Source organism: Hemicordylus capensis, chromosome 1 (genome assembly GCF_027244095.1).
Source record: "Hemicordylus capensis ecotype Gifberg chromosome 1, rHemCap1.1.pri, whole genome shotgun sequence".
Lineage (NCBI taxonomy): Eukaryota > Metazoa > Chordata > Lepidosauria > Squamata > Cordylidae > Hemicordylus > Hemicordylus capensis.
In genome coordinates this window covers 365,368,659-365,385,102 of record NC_069657.1, presented here as the reverse complement: position 1 = coordinate 365,385,102, position 16,444 = coordinate 365,368,659, and the positions used below count along the sequence as shown (strand labels likewise).

Here is a 16,444-nt window from a genome sequence, read left to right as displayed (position 1 = left end):
ATGGCAAGGAGATGAACTGTCAGGAAGCTAAAAGGAAGGGGCAGGTATAAAACTGTTCTTGGGAAGCCAAGACCTTTTGCCCAAAAGAGATGCCTCAATGATCCTTCTCTCCATAGGGCAGGGGTACTTAACCTAGTATCTACAGACTTAGGCATAGGTTCAGATGGTCTGTGAAAATCTTTGCTGCACTCAATGTAACAACAACAACAAAAACAACCCCCAGTGAGGCACTACCTTGGCGTAGTTGTGGGGCTTGTGTGCTCTGAGGAAGGTGAGAGCTATGCCAGAGGTCCAACCATAATGGACAGGTCTCACCAGAGGAGCCAGACAAAGAGTGCCTCTCACATCAACAATATGGCGAGACGTAACTTTAATAAATCTATACCGGATCGGTCATCGCCCGGGTCAACAAGGACTGCGCCAGGTGCTATAGTTCCTGGACATCTGGTGGCAAGTGGGCAACAGGACTCAGGATCTTCAGTTGAGCAACCAGGGCTGAAGACAGCAAAGTTGCTGGAAGAAACGTCGCTTAACCGAAAAAAAATATACGAAAAATGCCAACAAGGAAATAATGATCTGCTATTACAAGTCTAGTCCAAATAGAAGAGGTTATTTAAAAAGAATGTACCAAATTTGGAAAGAGATGCATCCAGATACAGAAATAACAGAACAAAGGCTAGCAGACCAGAGAAGATTCATAATAAGAAATAAAGTATTCACAGGAGTTGTGCTGGAAGAACTGCAAAGAGCAACACAGGCTCAAGATATGGAAGAAGAATTACCACCAACTGAAGAAGTTGCTCAGGCACAGGTGGAGGAGGTGTTGGAAATCGAGGATGCCACTGTTGCTGAACTGTTTCAAAATCAAAACCAGGCAACCACCCCTTTGCCTTCACCTCAAAAACCCAAATGCCATTTAACAGAAAAGCAACAAGAACTAAAGCAAAAAATAACTGAGCTCATGAACCAAACAACCACCAGGGTTCGACTTCCAGCTCTAAAAACAGTTGCCAAAAAACAACTTGCTCAGGCATTAAAAGATGTCAATGCTGCACTTGCAGAGATAACAACCTAGAATTTGCAAGAAACAAACCAACTAATGTACAGTGCAGCAACAATAAATAACAACACAAGAGTTCGGATATAAGATCAGTGGACCTGTAAAAAAAGAAAGCAGTACATCACCTAAATGCAAGATTAGATTAGAAAATAAAATCTCCAGGCTTAGATCAGATGCTAGTAAATTGAAAGATATGAAAGACAAGAAGCTGAAGAATGAAAACACCAAACAGTATCTGATCCAAAAATACCATCTAGATTCAAGGAAAATTAGAGAAGTCCTGGAAATGCTTGCTACCACAAGACCAGCTCTCCTTCCAGTTGGAGACAGATACTATCTCAATTATCATTTTGTGTTAGTTTTATTTAGACATATAGATATATTTTTATTGATTCAGATTTAATATATCTTGCATAGTTGCACAGTTTTTCAAATCATAGTTTTATTATTATTATTATTATATTAAAACATTCGCATATAATATCTGGATTCTTTTTTAATGTTCTAACCAGGAAGCAAGTTACATTGCTATCCCCTGCTAACTGGGCAAAGAGGCACCTTTTACCATGGTGATTCTCTTTATTTAGCAGAGGAAGAATAACTGGCCCTATTCACCCCCAGCACAGTCCCTCCAGTGACTGTTGCTGGTGTGTGTCTTAAGTTTCTTTTTAGAATGTGAGCCCTTTGGGGACAGGGAGCCATCTTATTTGTTTGTTATTTCTCTTTGTAAACCGCCCTGAGCCATTTTTGAAGGGCGGTATAGAAATCGAATTATTATTAATATTATTATCTTGTTTACACAGTCAGACAGGTGTTATTGACTGGTTTGTTTTATTTATTATTATTGTTGTTGTTGTTGTTGTTGTTTACACAGTCAGACAGGTGTTATTGACTGGTTTGTTTTATCCAGACATCGAGTCCTTCCCAAGGACCTGGGATGGCTGAATTTTATTGTCAGTTGTTATAGATATCGTCGCAGAATATAGGCTGTTCCCAGTAAAGCTGCTTTTTGTAACTGGCTGGTGGTGATTTCTGTGGCCCCTATGGTGTTGAGGTGCTCTTCAAGGTCTTTTGGAACTGCACCCAGGGCACCAATTCCACTGGGATTATTTTGGTCTTTTTCTGCCACAGCCTTTCCATTTCAATTTGTAGATCTTTGTATTTGGTGATTTTTTCTATTTCTTTTTCTTCTATTCTGCTATCCCCTGGTATTGCTATGTCGATTATTTTGACTTGTTTTTCTTTCTTCTCGACTACAGTTATATCTGGTGTATTGTATGGCAGATGTTTGTCTGTTTGTAGTCGGAAGTCCCATAATATTTTTACATCTTCATTTTCTTCAACTTTTTCGATTTTATGGTCCCACCAAGTTTTGGCTACAGGTAGCTCATATTTTTTGCAGATGTTCCAGTGTATCATCCCTGCTACCTTGTCATGACTTTGTTTGTAGTCAGTCCGTGCGATCTTTTTACAGCAGCTGATTAGGTGGTCCACTGGTCGTTTGTGCCTCTGGTGTTCGGGCATTTTCCTTTCTGTTCAACTGGAACCTGCTTAAATAGTGTTGCATTACTTATTTATTTATTATTTCCCTATGTAAACCGCCCTGAGCCATTTTTGGAAAGGCGGTATAGAAATTGAATTATTATTATTATTATTATTATTATTATTATTATTATTATTACTTCATCTGCTATTATTCCAGTTAATAATTTGAACATGGTTGGCAGGCAGGTTATCGGTCTATAATTACTTGCAACCGCACCTTTTGCTGGGTCTTTCATGATGAGATGGGTTTTTCCAGTTGTTAGCCATTGTTCAATATCACCTCCTAGCAAAATGTGATTTAACTGTTTTGATAGTTGTTTATGAAGGCTTGTTAGGTGTTTAAGCCAAAAGCCATGCAGTTCATCGTCGCCTGGTGCAGTCCAATTTTTAATTTTCTTTGCTCTTTCACTTATTAATTCTCCTGTTATTATTAGATCTTGCATTTGTTGGTTACATTTTTCAACCTCTTTCACCCAGCCTGCTTTTTAATTATAATCTATTGGATTCTCCCAGAATTGCGCTGTTTCTTCTTTATTTGGTGTTTCTATGTTTCTTGCAATTTCTCCTTCTATGCTTTGGTAGAAACGTCTCTGATTCGACTGGAATTGGAGATTCTGCCTGTGTTGTGTAATTCTAGCTTCGTATCTGCTAATCTTCCTTGACACTGGTGTTATTTGCTGCTTTATTATTTCCAGGACTTCTCTAATTTTCCTTGAATCTAGGTGGTATTTTTGGATCAGATACTGTTTGGTGTTTTCATTCTTCAGCTTCTTGTCTTTCATATCTCTCAATTTGCTTGCATCCAATCTAAGCCTGGCGATTTTATTTTCTAATCTAACCTTCCATTTAAGTGATGTACTACTTTCTCTTTTTACAGGTCCATGGATCTTATATCCAAACTTTTGTGTTGTTATTTTTGCTGCACTGTACATTAGTTGGTTTGTTTCTTGCAAATTCTTGGTTGTTATTTCTGCAAGTGCAGCATTGATATCTTTTAATGCCTGAGCAAGTTGTTTTTTGGCAACTGTTTTTAGAGCTGGAAGTCGAACCCTGGTGGTTGTTTGGTTCATGTGCTCAGTTATTTTTTGCTTTAGTTCTTGTTGCTTTTCTGCTAAATGGCATTCAAGATTTTGAGGTGAAGGCAAAGGGGAGGTTACCTGGCTTTGATTTTGAAACAGTTCAGCAACAGTGGCATCCTCGATTTCCAACATCTCCTCCACTTGCGCCTGAGCAACTTCTTCAGTTGGTGGCAATTCATCTTCCATATCTTGAGCCTGTGTTGCTCTTTTCAGTTCTCCCAGCTCAACTCCTGTGAATACTTTATTTCTTATTATGAATCTTCTCTGGTCTGCTAGCCTTTGTTCTGTTATTTCTGTATCTGGATGCATCTCTTTCCAAATTTGATACATTCTTTTTAAATAACCTCTTCTATTTGGACTAGACTTGTAATAGCAGATCATTATTTCCTTGTTGGCATTTTTCGTATATTTTTTTTCGGTTAAGCGACGTTTCTTCCAGCAACTTTGCTGTCTTCAGCCCTGGTTGCTCAACTGAAGATCCTGAGTCCTGTTGCCCACTTGCCACCAGATGTCCAGGAACTATAGCACCTGGCGCAGTCCTTGTTGACCCGGGTGACGACCGATCTGGTACAGATTTATTAAAGTTACATCTCACCATATTGTTGATGGGAGAGGCACTCTTTGTCTGGCTCCTCTGGTGAGACCTGTCCATTATGGTTGGACCTCTGGCATAGCTCTCACCTTCCTTAGAGCACGCAAGCCCCACAACCACGCCAAGGTAGTGCCTCACTGGGGGATTATTTATTTATTTATTTATTTGATTTGATTTGATTTGATTTCTATACCGCCCTTTCAAAAATGTCTTGGGTTTACACAGCCAAAAATGGCTTCTCGGTTTACACAGAGAAATAACAAATAAATAAGATGGATCCCTGTCCCCAAAGGGCTCACAATCTAAAAAGAAACACAAGATAGATACCAGCAACAGTCACTGGAGGTACTGTGCTGGGGGTGGATAGGGCCAGTTACTCTCCCCCTGCTAAATAAAGAGAATCACCACATTAAAAGGTCCCTCTTTGCCAAATTAGAAGATGAAGTATCATGTTGTAATTTTGCCAGCATCTGATCAGTTTTGTGTTGTTGGCTGATGCGTTTTGACTGTACCAAGTCTTCTTTAGTGGCAATTGTCTACTATTATTCTCTACCCAACATTAGGATTGATTAGGTCAATGACCTACTGACCCAGATAAAATTTAAGAAAGTATTACAAATTGCCTGATTGCCCAATTGTTTTGTGGGCTGGGTGCTAGGTAGGTTGGGCCATGCCCTACCACCCAACTCACTTTGGTGTCCCTAGGACCTACCCATAAGCAACAATGCAGTGATTTGAGTTCCACATTGTTCCCTATGGTGATTCAGGAATTTTTCGCAACTTGATTCATGAATTTCCAACTTGATTCATTGAACTGGCCAACTCGGAATTCTATGACTTTTTTTAGGAAGTCATTAATACCTTTATAACACCAGCAGATACTATGCCAAACTCCAGCCTGAGGCAAGACCCTCAGGAGCATGTTTTTGAAAGACATAGAGGACTGCAGAAGGAAGGGGAGGATTCATGAAAATCATCCCTTCCCTGTGCAAAAAAAATTTTTTGGGTATGTGTGCAAAATGTCATGCCACATTACCAACTTGAGGTATTATATCCAAGCCATAGATTTCTGTCTTTTCCCAAAAGCTTTTATTGATTCATTTATCATATTTTTATACAACCTGATATGTACATCTCTAGGTTACGTACAAATTTTAATATTAAAAATCACAGATTAAAATATATAAAACACAATAAAAACAATCTAAATCAAATTATTAAAATTAATTCTAATTAAAAGCTTACAAGAACTGGAGAGTCTAGAGGGTGTTCCTGAAAACAAACAGAGAAGAAGATGCTCTTATTTCAATAGGGAGCATATTCCAAAGCCCTGGGGCAGCCACAGAGAAAACGATGGACTTATGGACATGCTTATGAATAAATATGTCCATGCCCATGGACTTATGAATAAAGTTCATGTCCTTTGATATATATCGACTGAATCTTTGTCTTTCTTAATCTGATGAGTTATTTTCTCCATGAATGCAATTTCTCAGAGTTTTAGTTACTTATATTTAATTCCGGATAACTAAAGTTCCTTCCATACACATGACAAACACATTTTATTGCAACCAACACATTGTAAATCAAATTCAGATCTTCAATTGGAACCACTCTCTAGATCAGGGCTGCTCAACTTCAGCCCTCTTGCAGAGGAACATAAGAACATAAGAACAGCCCTGCTGGATCAGGCCCAAGACCCATCTAGTCCAGCATCCTGTTTCACACAGTGGCCCACCAGATGCCGCTGGAAGCCATGCATAGATGTTGGCCTACGGCTCCCACAATCCCTGGCTATTGACCACTGTGCCTGGGGATTATGGGAGTTGTCGTCCAAAAACAGCTGGGGGCCCAAAATTGAGCAGACCTGCTCTAGATATATCAGAACTTATGGTATATCTGGTAACCTATAGCCAATCATGACAAAAATGACACACAAAAATATCAATTCTTAAAATAAATAAAACATTAATAAATTTCTTTCCTGCTTTTTCAGTCATTATTCTTCCCCACCCCCTCAATTTTCTCTAGCACCCGTTCATGTTTCCTTAGTCTTGGCCTCCCTTCACAGTTTAGGAATAGTCGCACTAGTGGGGTTATTTCTTTTCTCATCCCTCTTCTCTTTTCCCCAGATGCATTGGCATACCAGTAGAGCGAAAAAGATGTTAGAATCAATATAAGAATAAATTGCCACACAGTCTTTATTGTGGAGGCAAGATTTCTACAGAAAATCCTTGTAATCAGAAAAAGAGGGAAGATGAGATTAAACTGATTAAAGTGAGAAAGTCAAAAAAGGACAACTTGAAAGATTAGCTCTAGGACGGCTGAAAAGCATAATCCTCCATGCATGTTAAGTAGAATAGTCACTCTCTCTTATCAGCCCTTCATCTGGTGACCTTCTGTTGCATTAGCTCACAGCTACCTGATCCAAGGCAAACAGTGAAAATTGAAAGCCCCGAATTTCAGTGATTACAACAGGTATCAGTACTACAGCAGCAAGTCTTTGTTATCATTGGGAGTCTCGCCCAATGCTTGCTGTGAAAACAAGTGGGCTAGGACATAATGACAAATCAGAGACTGTGCCAAGAAAGAAAAGAGAAGCCTATGTAGTACAATCATGGAAAGGTCTTTTTTAATTTGTTTTTGTGTCTAAAGTTAGACCAGAAGAAAAGGGCATGGAGGAACTACCAGGAATCTCCAAGCCTGACAGTTCAGCTTCACTAGCCTGCACACACCACAAGTTAGCACATTATTTGTCAATTGCATTGCATAAAAGCAGTGAGGGTGGGGGACTAAATCAACTTCAAAACATTTATTGTACTGGATTGATGATTTTATACATCACACACTTCATTTCGTGCTAAATACTTCCAGTGGCCTATGGCAAAAATAGGTCGCTCCAATCCAGGTACCTCTGCACAAAAGGCAGATATCTTTGTAGTGTACTATCACATGTTGATGTCAGTGATAATTCTAAAAATACAAATCTAATCCTAGAGGGACAGTGGAGACCTTGAACTAGGGTTGTGCGTTTTGTTTTTTTTCTGTTTTGTTTTTGGCCTGAATCCAAAACACCCTAATTTTGTTCTTTGCTCAAAATCAGCCAATCTGAAACACCCCAATTTTGTTCTTTGTTCGAAATTCCAAAGTCCAAATCTGAAACGTTTTGGATTTTAAAAAATGGCCACGGGGCAAAACTTAGTGGGCTTAGATGGTAGTGCCCAATGGGTGGAAGCTACCACCCAAATTTCAGAGGAATTGGGCAAACGGCTGGTTTTTGCTGAATTTTTGAAGTTTAAGATTTTTCCCAAAGGGAATGATGGAGGTTTCAGCAAAAGTATAGTTTTATGTTGGGGGGGAGGGGTGGGTGGGTAGAAGTGCCCAGTGGGGGCAAGGAAGCTGCCAGAATTGTTTCAAAGGAATTGGGCAGAGGGCTGATTTTTTTAAAGATTTAATTGAGTTTATGCATCTTTAAGGTTCTTCCCATAGGGAATGATGGAGGTTTCCTGCACTGGGGGGGCACTGGGGTGGCCCAGAGCGAGTGGTGGTGTAGAGCACATAGGGTGCCAAACACCCCCATGGGTTGTTAACCCATGGGGTACTGGGTTCTGTTGTTTCTGGGATGTTTTGAGTATAGATTATCTGGTAGCATATGAGAGTGGATTCATGGTTTGTTGTTGAAAATCTCATATGCTACCAGAGAATCTACACTCAGAACACCTCAGAAACAAAAGAATCCAGCACCCCATGGGTTAGCAACCCATGGGGATAGTTGTTACCCTATGTGCACTACGCCACCACTTACTCCCAGCCACCCCAGTGCCCCCCAGGTGAAGTTATGGGTCTGCTGAAACCTCCATTATTCCCTAGGAGAGGGAACCTTAAAGACGTGTAAACTTCAACAATTCCTAATAAATCAGCCCTTTGCCCTATTCCTTTGGAATCTGCCTCTGCTAACTGGGCAAAGAGGCACCTTTTACCGTGGTGATTCTCTTTTAGCAGGGGGAGAGTAACTGGCCCTATCCACCCCCAGCACAGTACTTCCAGTGACTGTTGCTAGTGTCTATCTTATGTTTCGTTTTAGAATGTGAGCCCTTTGGGGACAGGGAGCCATCTTATTTGTTTGTTATTTCTCTTTGTAAACCACCCTGAGCCATTTTGGAAGGGCAGTATAGAAATCGAATTCATCATCATCATCATCATCATCATCATCTGGGTTGTGCCAGGCATCCCTTGGGGCACCCACTGTTTTGTCCTTCAGGCCCCCTTTCTTCCCTGAATCTGCCCCAAAGACAGACATTCTTTAAAAATCAGCCCTTTCCCCAATTCCTTTGGAATCTGGGTGGCGGCATGTACCCATTGAGGCACTACCACCTGACCCACTCTTCTGCCCCCAAAGCCCCCTTTCTGCCCCAAATCCACCCCAAATAACATCAACATCACACATCAACAACAGTAGAGCTTTGCAAAGAACCAGGCAGATTTCCAAAGGTCACGCACATTCACATCCCCCCACCTCAAAATGCAATTGATCTACACACAACAGTGTGAAACAACAACAATGAAATGCACACTGCCCCACGCAGTGTGCACACTGCCCCACTGGCCAATGAGGGTAAATTTTACCCTTAAATTTGCTTAAAAGGAATAAGGAGGCAATTGCCAGCAGATCAGCCCATGCTTTCGCTGGCCAATCTGCAGGCTGGAAGGGCCAGAAATTCAAACAAATGTCAAAACTCAAAATGGAGAGTGAAGGAGAAAGACTTTTTGCGATTGCAAAATGGAGTTCCAAAACAGCCCAAACAACAAAATGTTTTGTATCCGAAACAGGGACGTTTTGAGCATTGGGTGTTTTGTTTCGGCTACAAAACAGCCGGAATGGCCTGTTTTGGGCACAAAAGGTTTTGTATCCGAAATGAAATGCACACCCCTACCCTGTACCAGTGCTTGGAGGCAGTTTTGGTTTGGATGAGGGCAAACAAGCTGACACTAAATCTAGTCAGGACAGAAGCAGTGTGGGTTAGGGAGTAGGAAATGCTGATGCTTGGGGTGGAGGAGTTCAGATTAAGTTTGGATCATGGTGCACTCCTTTTGAAAGAGCAAGCATGAAGCCTGAGGGTAATTCCAAATTTGGCATTGACTGTGGAAGCTCAGTTGATGGCTGTGGCCAGAAATGTCTTTTATCATCTTCAGCAGGTATATCTACCTGTAAAAGGCAGCACTAACCACAATTATGTGTTGATTACATCCAGACAGACTAGACTACTACAATGTGCTATATGTAGGGTTGCCTTTGAAGATGGTTTGGAAACTTCAATTGGTTAAGAATGCTGCCACAGTGCTGTAGGGGCAAACCAGCAGGCGTAGATCACACCTATTTTGCTGCCAATCTGCTTCCAGGCCCAAATCAAAGTGCTTGTCTTGACTTTTAAGAGTCTTTATGATCTGGGACCAAGTTACCTTGAGTACTGCCTACTCTCATATCAACTTGCTAGGCCACTGCAATCTGGCACTTAGGCCCTATTCTTGGGCCTACACTGGCAAAGACTCATCTGGCAGGTGCTTGGGACAGGCTTTCTCAGCAGTGGCCCATGGAAGTGAGATCAGAATTTCCCCTTGCAGTTTTTAAATTAATATAACATCTTTTCTCTTTCACATGGACTTCTCCATTTAAATTATTCGGGTATATATGCATTTACTGCTTTTTTGTGATTTTACTGGTTATACATGTTATAATATTATTTATTATGATATTGTTTTTATGTTTTATCTGTAAGTCACTTTGAGTTTAATGGAATGAGGGATAAAAATTCATAAAATAAAATATAAATAAACAATGCCACTGGTGCCTGGAAGGCAGCCCAATGAGTAAGTATACCTTGCTTTTTTTAGACAAGAGCAGAGTTTGTGCTTTAAAAAAGTAAGTTATGTGATGGGAACCCTCAACATAGCATTCAAAAATATACTATGGCTGTATTTTCTTTGAGCTGCAAAACATTTAACTCAGTATCCAACAAAATTAAATTTCCAACAGCATTCATTTTTCATATTGTGAAAAATGTGCAACTGCAGTGTCCTGTGGTTGCCTTTTAAAACAAGGATGTTATTAACAAAAGTTTATAAAGTTGATGAAGAAATCATCATGATGTCAAAATGCTGAGTCTTGGAAATATTTGTCTCTCCCATGTCTTCACTGAGTTCAGTCTAGTACAGTAACAACAATAAAGAATTTGACCCGTTCCTGAGAGGTCATGACCCAAGCTAAAAGGACACAACTCCCGTGGCTGCCAAGCTCTCTCAAAGATGTCCTGACACAGACCATAGTCAGGCAATCTTAAAAACAAGATGTAAGGGAATCTTTGCTTCCTGAGTTTCATTTTGACCTGCCACCTCTTCCCTCAGAACATTCTGACTTCAGCACATGTATGATCCTCTGCCCTTCTCCCCTTTCAATGCATTCCTTGCCCCCAAACCAATCTTTAAATTCTTAACTGGTTTTTTTTAAAAAAGAAACCATTCACTGATCTACAATTTGACCTTTTGGTGAAAGAGATTCTCTCTTCCCTCATGGCCTTCTTTTCTGAGGTAAGCGTGGGTGAGATTGATTGTTCATTCATTCATTCATTCATTCATAAACATAAATCTTGCCTTTCAACACCGTTATTTTCAAGGTGGTTTACAAATAAAAAACCCAAACAAGTTAAACACCACAGAGACAAAAATGAAACAAAAACTATAAAAGGATAGAAACCATAATGTTTCCTAAAAGCAGCAGAGTAAGCAGCAATGGACCAGTAGAACACTCAAAGCCGCCAGCAAATAGAAACAACCTAGCATCCTGTTGTTAAATCAAGGCACAATCTAATACAGAGTTAAGCACACTTCACTCTGTGTTAGATTGCAGCCTCACACTTTAAATAAGGAAAAGTGCAAAAGTACACTGTTTAAATTCATTGTAGTCTTTCTTGTAATTCACTCTTCATAATAGTGCAATCTTCTTCCACAGTAATAGATACTTCTATCTGACTTCCATGAAACATACAGCAGATATCAGATTAAAAGAAACAAAAAACGCAAAGAGATGACATTAACAAAAGACGAAGAACAAAGGACTGGCTCCAGAAAAGTGTGAACAGAGTTCTGCTTGTACGATGGAGCTTCTCCTCCTCTCCACTGCAGCTTCCAGTACCCCGAAATCCACTCCAGAGGGCCAAGAAACTTTCAGAACAACATGAGATGAGATGGAGCAGATTGCAGCAGTAGGGGGAATTCAGTAGGGGGAAATCTGGGGGACCACCTTTATTTATTTATATACCACGCATTCAAACTAGCTCAGGGTAGTTCACAATCAAAATTTAAAATCATTTAAAATATAAACATAAAGTAAATTAAAACTATTAAAATACTATTAAAAGATAAGCTTTAAAAATGGGCCTTTACAACTCTCTTGAGTGCTTCTAGGGATGATAGACCTCTTATGGAGAGTGCATTCCACAATCTAGGGGCAGCTACTGAGAAGCCCCAGCCCCAAAATACTCATCTTCCACTATCACAAATTCCCTTTAGTTCCAATGACAAATGAATCAAAGTTTTGAATGCTTATATCCCATTTATGTTTAACAGGTTAATTAAGCACATTAGTGTGCACGGAACTGATTCCAGTGGTTTGGTTCAAATTTGAAACAAATTTGAACTAGACTGCCAGTCTGCAAGCCAGCTTGAGTCAAGCCAGCTCCCAGTTTGGTTCAAGGACTGAATCAGGCCAAACCGATTTGAAACGGGTTCAATTCTGTTTGAGGTGTATGCTTGTAAAAGGGAATCTGGCGAGGATTCTCCTTTACAAGCAAAGGGAGGAACCCTGCCTTTAAAATACTTCTAATGGCAGCTAGGGTGGCAGTGAGAGGGCATCTTACCACCAGCTGCAGTGGTGGCTGCTCTAAAGTCCAGACCACTCCAGCATGGCCTGGTTCTGGACTCCATACGTGCATGGAGGCCATCTGCGTGACCTCCATGCATGGAACTGTGCCGCACTGGAGCACTTGACCCGGTCCAGACTTTAGAGGAGTTGCTGTTGCCACCAGTGGTACAGTGCCATCCTGCTCCCATTTATTTATTTATTTACTTATTTGTTTATTTCCATTTATATCCCACTCTTCTTCCAAGGAGCCCAGAGCAGAGTACATGGTGAAATTTATCCTCACAACAACCCTCTGAAGAAGGTTAGGTTGAGAGACTGGCCCAGAGTTACCCAGTAATGCTTGTTATATCTTTGTTGATGTTAAAGACTATATTCCACATAGCTTCAGCTCTGTTCAAATGCCATGCTGCATACAACGACAGCTTAAGGATCATTACTGCACCCTCTGGCTGCCATTAGAAGTATTTTAGAGGTAGGGTTCTCTCCTTTACTTGTAAAGGAGAATCCTCACTGGATTCCCCTTTATAACCATACCCCTCAAACTGCTGAACCGGTTCCAAACTGGTTCCATTAGAACCGGGGTTGGTTTGGTTTGAACTCGTACCAGCACCCCTTCTTTGGGGGCTGGGCAGGTTCGAGTTTGAACTGGTCAGATCAGCCCAGTTCTATTCAGGCATACCTCTAAAGCACATACCTAACGAGATAGAGCTATATCATCATATTACACATGATCCAGTCAATTTAGACACTTGTAGTCTGATCCATGTTTACCACATAGTCAATTTAGACACTTTTAGGCCGATCCATGTTTACTTGGGAATAAATATGCTTAATATAGCCTGCTACAAGAGCACATTGTGGTGCTGCATGCATCTGTACTGTAGTACAATTCTTTCTAGGAACTTGAAGAAAATGACGAGTTTATCAGAGAGGGGGAGTTTTGAGAAGGGTTGGTGGTTAGTACTAAGCCACTAGTAGTTATATCTCCTTAGGCTTGGGGAAGGGCTGTAGCTCACTTGGAGAGCAGATGCTTTGCACACAGAAGATCTCTAAGACTGTCCTAGTATGAGCATCCTATTTTGGCTCATTTCTCATTTTCTTCACAATGTGTCTTGAACTGTCTAAATGTCACAGTGTCCTGACTGCTATGGGATGCCATATTTAAAACTATTAGAGCAATGATAGTTCACTATATGAGCCAGTAGTGTCATTACTAAGTGCATCCCCTACAAACAACACTGAGGTTATCACTGAGAAGGCCACCGGCCATTCCTCCATCTTTCTGTTTCGTATTCTCCCACAAGGAGAGTGTGGCATTCTCTTTCTCCCTTCAAATTAACCTGCTTTAATATGTTCATTAGGTAATACACTAATTAAATCAAGAAAGCTAAAATCATTAGTGAACTGAAAGCTCAATAATGAATTCAAACAAATCTGGATTGGTTACTGAGGAACAAGAGCTGGTTATATTATCAGCTTTGTGCAGACAACATGCTACAGACAATAAATGCAGGGGCTGAGATCGAGCCTACTGATCCCCTCCCTGACCTGGTTTGTCCAGGTCTCTGAACAGAGCCTATATGCATACAAGCTGCATGTATGCAGTCTCTTTCAAACTGCTGGATGAAGATGTGGAGATCAGGAATGGAGCCAGAGGGTTCAGTAATGATCCTTAAGCTATCGTTGTATGCAGCATGGCATTTGAACAGAGCTGAAGCTATGTGGAATATAGTCTTTAACATCAACAAAGATATAACAAGCATACTGGGTAACTCTGGGCCAGCCTCTCAACCTAACCTTCTTCAGAGGGTTGTTGTGAGGATGAATTTCACCATGTACTCTGCTCTGGGCTCCTTGAAAGAAGAGTGGGATATAAATGGAAATAAATAAATAAGTAAGTAAGTAAACAAACAAACAAACAAGACACTGGACCAAAATGCTGAGGAAGCATGCTGAAGTAGGCTTTCAGAAAGAGAGTTTTCATCTGAGAAATGCAGGTCATGAGCATCACCTTCTGAGCGCAGTGATTGAGATGAAACTAACAAACATTCTGACATATATTTTTTTTAAATTAAAAGCATCATCAGGCAATTGCAATCCTAAGCAGAGACAAGACAAGGGAAAGAGGTTACATATTGCTTTCTCCACCCACTATTTTCCCATTCAAAATTGCCTTTGATCTGCTCCCACCCCTCAAGATACGTTGTTTGGGAGTTGATTTTCAGCAGTAAAACAATTGGTGGGGAAGTGGCTATGTGGATCTTCCCCAACCTCACTTCTCCTCCCCAAACTGCTTTTCATTTGTAAAGAATTGGTAAAATGTTACCTGTATCTCTTTTTTAACATCTCGTTTGGCCCATGGCTGGGCCAAATCCTTCTGACATTGAAACAATTTGTTGTAATCAAGAATTTCAAGAGTTTATTTTATAAAAGAAATTGCTTTCAGGAATGCAGGCCCTGAATATTTTAAAGTGTGATATCATGAGCTGATTAAGTCTGGATTTGTGGTAAAATTATGCTCAGAGGAATAGCAGGGCACCGAATAGAGACAGTGAAGAAAGGTACCCAGAAGGATCAGGAAGGAAAGGATCAAGTAGTCCATAACCTTGAGAAGGATTAGGAAAGACACCGCCAATAGTACTATCTCCTTTAGGAATATCACTATGGGCTGGTTCAAATGTATGCTGGCCACAACACGTGAGCAGGACGGGGTCACACCAAGGTCGAGTTCAGACAACATAGGAAATTGGAGGTACCTTCACTTCTGATTTCCGAAGCCCGTCGTCCAAATTCAGAAAACCGTAGTTAAGGGCAAAATGGGACCTGTGGTTTCCCTTGCCAAACTCCATTCTGAACCTTTGGTCAGAGTGGAGTTTTGCCTCCCTTAACTCTGGTTTTTGTGGTGCCTGCGTTACGTATGAATGCTGGCACCACAGTTAGGGGTGCTCACTCTGGCCCGATTGGCTGTGTGGGCTGTCCTGTCAAGGCCAGCTCCCCGGCCTCTCTGCAGTCTCGCTGACTGGAGAGGGGCAGCTCTCCCTGTCGTCCGAACATGGACTGGAGAGTGTGGGGAGGTGGATGTGGAACTGCGGGTCCATTGGATCCGTGGTTACGTGCTATGTCTGAACTGGGTGGAAGAGTGAACCTGCCCTGATGTTACTTGAGGGTGTCCCAACATGCTGTGTAATTTCACTTCTGTTAAAGATTTAACAACCTACTATTCATCTCCTTATTTATTGGTCTGAGTAAATACTGTGCCTGAAAGTGTTACTTCTGTCTTTTGTATTTGACATTTCTAGCTTTCAAGAAGAAAGAATAATGCTACATGGGGGCAGGGGAGGGTAATCCTTTATCAATAATTATGTTATCCTGTTGTTCATGTATTTTTAATTTGGATTTAGGTGTATATACATTGTTTTTGTTTTTGCCACTGCAAGATTGTATGTATATCTGTTTATAGGCTTAGGATAGAGTTTAGAATGTTTGTGTCAATCATCAGTTCTGTAGACTGCCTGGTCAGTTGGCACTTGAGACTTGATGCTTGAGACTGTTATTTTTCTGTTAGGGTGATCTTTCACTCAGAATAGGTCTGCTGTTTATGATTTGGCAATAGTTAAGTAATAAACCTTCATAACTTTGTTCAATAAACAAAACAATCCTCAGTTTCCACTCTGTTATGCTCTGCTACATTTTTAAATGTACACACCTGGAAGATGAAATCCTATAAGCCAAGAGAAGTGGGATGCTTCAGAAATAGAGGCTATCTTACAAAATAGGAGCGCTTTCATTTCATTTAGATGAGCATTACATGTTCCTGTCTTTAAAACACCTCATTTTGGAAAGGCAAAGGGGTCAGCTTTTCAAATAAATGTGAAGCAGTCAAGATGATCTGCAGTAGATGCTCTGTCAGGTCAAGCCAAAATACTGTGAAAATGAGGAATAAATCAGAATGAACTGATTTGGAACCAATTATCATTTCATGTCATATTGACATCAGCTGTGGCACATTATTAAAAACCCACATGGAAGCTGAAGCTGCATAGGCATAGTGCTATGAAATTGAGCCCTGACGTGTTATGGCCTTTTCGCCTTCAAATATAGCCAAATGGTCTCTGTATTAAATAATGCCTATCAACCAATTAACAATAACTAGATTGAGGGGCAGATGTGTAATGCTTAGTTAATGTTGATTTGTTTGTCTTTTTAAAAATACAGACTCATAATCATGCCTCTTGAACTGTAGTCTTACT

General features: G+C 40.6%; 1 protein-coding gene and 1 long non-coding RNA gene across 2 annotated transcripts in view; one reads left to right on the top strand and one right to left on the bottom strand.

Annotated features, from left to right (window-relative positions):
* NOX3 (NADPH oxidase 3) overlaps window positions 1-16,444 on the top strand; it is a 340,950-nt gene that overhangs the window by 47,030 nt on the left and 277,476 nt on the right. The window lies entirely within an intron of this gene.
* LOC128344126 (uncharacterized) overlaps window positions 1-16,444 on the bottom strand; it is an 89,388-nt gene that overhangs the window by 51,756 nt on the left and 21,188 nt on the right. The gene's annotated exons all lie outside the window — the stretch shown is intronic.